Raw genomic sequence first — 6045 nt, 5'->3', positions numbered from 1 at the left:
CCAAAATTTGTTGAGGAGGAGTTGTCTTTTCTAAGGAAAATACTAATAAGCAACATGTATCCAGAATGGTTAATTAACCAGACTTTTTCAAAAAGAAGAAAAACTTTCTAGAGATTTCTAAGGAAGTCTTGGAGACAACTCGGGAGAAGGATGTTTTTTGTTCCTTACCATATGTACCCGGGCTAAATGAAAAACTTAAAAGAATTTTACAAAGCAGGAGTCTAAGGGTAGCTTTAAGGAGTAATAATACTTTGGGTAGTTTTCTAAATTCTGGGAAGGATCCAACTTCATTGGGGCAACAAAGTGGGGTTTATCAGATCCCATGTACTTGTGGAAACTCATATGTGGGACGTACTAACCAGAGTTTGGAAATGAGATTATTACAGCACGTAGATTCAATTTCTTCAGCTTTAAAGCAAGATTCTAAGTCTGAAGATTTTACTTCAGCCCTTTCAGAACATATTTTTAATTTTTCAGACCATTTTATTTTGTTCGAGAATGTCTCTTTGATTTCTAGGGATCGGGGTTTAAAGCAAAATTTTCGTGAAATTCTTGAAATAAAGAAAATCTTATTCAAGAATATTGCTTTGAATCGAAATACAGGTGAATATGGGCTGAACTCTATCTATGATAATTTATTAAAATCTGACAGAGTAAAGTTCAATTCACCCAATGTAGTTGACCTTTGTCCAAACGTTATATATTGAACGCTAATGAACCGAATCCAAAAAGGTCAAAGAGAATAGCTTCCGCCTTTGCTTTGAAAAGAATTAGAGATTTAAACAATATGTAGTTTTATTTGATTTAGTATATAAACTTTTTTTTTAAATTGTTTAGTTTAGTTTTACGACTGATGACGGTCACTGCATATGTGACCGAAATATCTTGTATTTTTGTGAATTTCTATCACTGTTATCATCATCACTGTCTATTAAAAGGATTTTATCCCTATTTGAACTTTTATTTATTGTCATGGAAAGGTAGTGTGGTCTCCGAAATTATCTGTATCAGTTATAGTAGTATACGCCCCTGTAAAACCAACTGACGGAGATACTAGTGACTCAGATGAAATTTACTTACAGTTACAGGAGCAAATAGACAGGGTCCCAGGTAGAAACATGATCTTATTTCTGAAGATTTTAATGCCCAGGTTGGTAGAAATAGGGATAGATGGTATCCCAGCCTATGTAAATTTGGTGTAGGAAAAGAAAACAGTAATGGATACAGACTTTACCATTTTTGTAGGTACAACAATTTAGTTATAACCAATACGGTGTTTGGTAATAAAATGGCTCATAAGTTAACATGGTATTCACGTGATAGTAAGACAGCAAGCCTTATTGATTATGTTATAGTAAACCGAAGATTGGCAGGATCAATACAAGATACTAGGATATATAAGAGTGCTATTGTTGATGTTAAAAGTAAAGATAACCATCTAGTAGCGTCTAGGGTTAATTTAAAGCTAAAATTACGGAAGGGTAACTACCCACCAGGAAGTTATGATGTTGGTAGACTCCAGGATGAGAATTTGAGAGAAACTTTCCAGGAACAGTTGAATGCTAAACTTGAGAGTTTAAAATTTGGTAATGTGGAAGATGGTTCGAATAATTTTAGAAAAATAATTTGTGAAGTTGCTGAAGGTGTATTAGGAAAGAAAGCTAGAACTACAGCTAAGAATATTAGTGAAAAAGTTTTAAGTTTAATAGAAAGGTGAAAGAACTTGTATAAGAAATATCTGAGTGATGGATCATATGAAAACAAAAGGAGCGTAAATAAAGTGGAGAAAGCATTAAAATATGAATTAAGGAGGTGTGAAGTGGAGGCCATGGATAAAATTGTCGAGGATCTGGAAGATGCAGCTAGACGGCATAATAGTAAAATATTGTACTGGCACGCTAACAAATTGAGAAGGAGTAGTCGATCCAGACTTGGCCCATTTAAAGATAGGAATGGGGTCACAATTAGTGATAAGAGAAAAAACTAAAGAGAGATGGGCCGAACATTTTGAGAATTTGTTTAACTGAGATAGAGTTGCAGAAAAAAACATAGAGGAAAATGAAAAAGTTTATGATACCTTGGATGTGAAGGAAGATTTGTTTTGTGATGAGGAATTAGCAACAGTACTAAAAGGATTAAAGAATAATAAGGCTCCAGGTGCTGATAGGGTAATAAATGAGTTTCTTAAATATGGTGGCTCTGAGGTTAGAATTAAGCTACTAAAGATTATGAATATGTTTTTTGAAAAAGGGGAAGTACCTAACGATTTTAGGAAAACCTTAATTAAGCCACTTTATAAGAAAGGTGATAAAAGTGAGTGTGATAATTATCAAGGCATTAGTCTGGTCTCTGTAGGTAGTAAATTACTTAGTAATATGATACTTTTTAGATTGAGAGATGCGGTAGACAAAGTTTTAAGAAAAGAGCAGTGTGGTTTTAGAAAAGGTGGAGCATGTGTCGACCAAACTTTCACTCGTAGGCTAATAATTGAGAAGTGCCTCAGTTTTCAAACACCTTTGGTCCTCAGTTTTATAGATTATAGCAAGCGTTCGATTCTGTTGATAGAACAGCTTTAGTAAAGGTTTTATCCTTGTATGGTAAACCAGACAAATACATTAAAGTGATTAGTGCTATGTACGAAAATAACAGTGCTGCGGTTAAGGTAGGAAATGAGGTTAGCAGCTGGTTTTGTATTAAATCAGGAATTGAGCAGGGTTGTGTTCTATCCCCCTTTATATGGATTATTTTGATGGACTTTGTTTTTTAAGGAGCACAGGAAAGGCAATGGGAGACCACGGAATCAAATGGGGAGGAAAAAGTCTCCTGGACTTGGATTATGCTGATGATTTAAGCATCCGAGATGAAAGTGTGAGAAAAATTAATGAAGTTTTAGAGGTTTTGCGAAACAATCATTTTCTATCCTTATTCAGAGGTTATACAGATATCATTTTTTAAGAACCAACCTTGAAATAATTTCCATAATTATCTGAAGTATAATCCGTTGCACACCTAAGCCTTAAGTAAGCAGTCCAAGACTCATAAGTCTTACCGTTCCATTAAAACATAAGAAAGTTTAATTATTTTATTTGGAAATAAATTTTATGGTTAGAATCCTGAGGTTTTTACAGTTTTATAACCCCTGAGAACACTGAATTTATCATGTATTAAGTTAAAGCTGAGCACACACAGAATGCAGAATAACATATAAAATCAGAGACCAAAAATCAAAACGGAAACTTTTTGCACCTAATTTCACATCACTATGATCATTTAACGTTATTTCGGAGTCCAAACACTGGTGATGATCCAGAAAACTTTCCTATCAGTCCTTTCGACCATTAATTTTGTTACCTAGGCGTCTTTCCCATCAGAATGGGGTATTATGATTTTGACTAGTGGGACAATTTTGAATTAACCCGCCATGTGTAAATTATTGCGTATTTTATTTTATCTGGTGCATCTTCGGCGCGAACTGCTTTATTGCAAAAAAATTATATTTCTCATTTGAATCCAATAATTTTTCATCATATAACGAAGCTGTAATCTCTGTATTCCACCCAGCAGCATCAGCGTATTCTGTTCTTTCACAGTAATGTTACTACTATCCATCAAAAACCAGACCAGATAAAGGAAATTGATATAAGATGAGAGAATGCCGTAAGGAAAGATTTAAGAAAAATCATAAGTTCTTGGAATGGTGTAAAGTGGGAAGCTCTTTGCATATGTGGCTGAAGGAGAAGCGTGCTCAAAAGTTTTGGCCTCAGGCAAATTAGTACCGCAGAGAACTGTTAGTAGAGGTAGTAGTAGCCTATAAAAAGTTTATCAAAAATGGTCGAGAAGAAGAAGAATAACCTATCCAATCTATTTACTCACACATATTAATGCATAACATGCTTATCTTTAACTAAAAGTTAGCATAGCCTGCTGTCAAAATCAAACTAAGTTTAGTCAGGGTGGACTCTCAAATGTTGCTGAGGGATTCTGAAAGGCTTTTCTGAATAAAATGCATTCTAGGTTCCCAAGCCCTGGCCAGGTCACCATGATTGCCACGTACCTTGATCCATATTTGAAAAAAATATATGTCTCACCTGAAGATATTCTCTAAGTTGAGAGTAAAACAGCAAGAGACGTAGAATTGGTTTTGCTAGCGGCTCAATCAGTATCAGTAGATGTGAATGCCGTGAAAGACCCTGTGATGTTGCCACAACAGAATCAAGCCAGTTTGTGGGGTTCATACGGTAAAGTTTTTGTAGGCAATGTAAAGCATGCTTAGCAAACAGCTGAATCTATCACGGTTGTACAGATTTTCAACTGAAATCTTATAGTTCCAAGAGACACCTACTCATGTCTCGTAATACGGGGCATGAGAAACACATATGCGAGGCCACAAGGGATACCTGTCACCGGTATCCCTTCTTGAGAGTGTTTTCCAAGAGTGTTCAGTTAGACAATAAAAAAGGGAATCGCCATCAGGGAAAACACTGACATGGTTCTTTTTTTGATAGCCAAAAATAGTGATTTATTTCACTTTGTACTAAGCCCGAGTAATTTCAAATCTGGTTCTTCTTGATATTCATTTATGTAATAGAAGTTTCTTTTTATTGTTTGATTTTATATTGTTCAAAGTTTTAACAAAAATTATGCAATATACTCTTTAATTTCAATTCTTGTCATTGAAATTTGGCAAAGCCAAGAGGAGAATCCAGCAGAATCTTGATCCAAAATATCGAAAGTAAAACTATTGACCAGCACTACAAACAATTGCTGGTAAACAATTGGACCTTGGACGACGTATTTAAATGTTCAGTTACAAATGAAAGAATTTCCTTTATGATTTTGGGTTCAATAACATTCAAATTAATCTAATATTACATTGCAGATTTCAGGAAAGTTACCAAGACAAATAATATTCTTAAGAAAATTCTTTAGAGGCTATTAAAGGAGAGCAAGGGCGATGATCAGGGTTGCTACCTCTAGCACGAAAGTGCTATTTTAACACTATTTTATTAAGCGTAGCACTGCAGCACGTGCTCAGGGTTGTTAAAATAATGCTAAAGTTGCATGAAAATGCTGTTTTAGCACTATTACAGTGAATTTTTTTTTACTATGGCACCGAAAATCACTGTGTAGCTTGCAATTTTTGGCAATTGTACTACTTTAGGAACTAACAGTGGTGGCAACCCTGGGCTGATATATTTGATTTGTAAGGAAACTAAGTAATCAAACTTCCATTTAGCCTAAATACAACAAAAAACAAATAGAATTTAAAATTATGCTGAATAGTTTATTAAAATAAAATTTACAATATCATTCGTATAAATGTATTTTGAAAGTATTTTCAAATTTTGCCATACATTTTTCATGTTAAATAATTCACAATTAAATTCTATAAGATTTCAGGTTTCTTTGGGTGGGATATACTTCATTTAAATACTAAATTGGAATTTTTGTGGGCTGGAAAGGGTTCTTCTCAATATTGAACTAATACTAAGCGGGATCAAAAATAAATTTAACCCTATAGTGTAATTTCAAAATTTCAGATAAAACACAACATGTAATTAGTTATGTTACATTATATATAGCATTAATTACATACATGGTCTAAACTGCAGCATATCTATTAACTATTTCATTTGTAATACCATCCTTAGAGATATTATCCAGTAATAAATGTACGGGATTAGTTATAATAAAACTCTTTTTATATTATTCAAGATCCTTGCGTGGTAAAGATTTCAAGATTATCAGCAAAATTATTTAAAATTACTCCAGTTCTAAGTTTACCTTGAGTATTTAAATCAATATTCAGTGCACTAACATATTATAAATGCTACAGGATAAAACAAATTGTATGGAATGATGACTGGGCTATAATAATTATAGATGGCAATGGTGAAATATAGAATAGTAGAATACAATATTAAAACAAGTTGTTTCACCATGTCGTCGACTTTATAAACAAAATTCAACTATCCGAACGAACACAAGCTTTGATTGGTAAATATACCAAAAGCTAATAGTTTATAAACAAACATAGCAAAGTAA

At 33.5% G+C, this 6045-nt stretch overlaps 1 long non-coding RNA gene across 1 annotated transcript in view; it reads left to right on the top strand.

Moving 5' to 3' along the window:
* Positions 1-1118: 1118 nt before the first annotated feature.
* Positions 1119-6045, top strand: part of LOC148951451 (uncharacterized) — a 54928-nt gene continuing 50001 nt past the window's right edge. The window contains exons 1-2 of the long non-coding RNA XR_016141918.1: positions 1119-1150; positions 4122-4238. This is a non-coding gene — a long non-coding RNA (uncharacterized LOC148951451). The remainder of the gene's footprint in view (positions 1151-4121; positions 4239-6045) is intronic.

The sequence above is a fragment of the Artemia sp. Qi Xiang Cuo genome, chromosome 6 (genome assembly GCF_049724085.1).
Source record: "Artemia sp. Qi Xiang Cuo chromosome 6, ASM4972408v1, whole genome shotgun sequence".
In the NCBI taxonomy this organism is placed as follows: domain Eukaryota; kingdom Metazoa; phylum Arthropoda; class Branchiopoda; order Anostraca; family Artemiidae; genus Artemia; species Artemia sp. Qi Xiang Cuo.
This window is presented reverse-complemented; position numbering and strand designations above follow the sequence as displayed.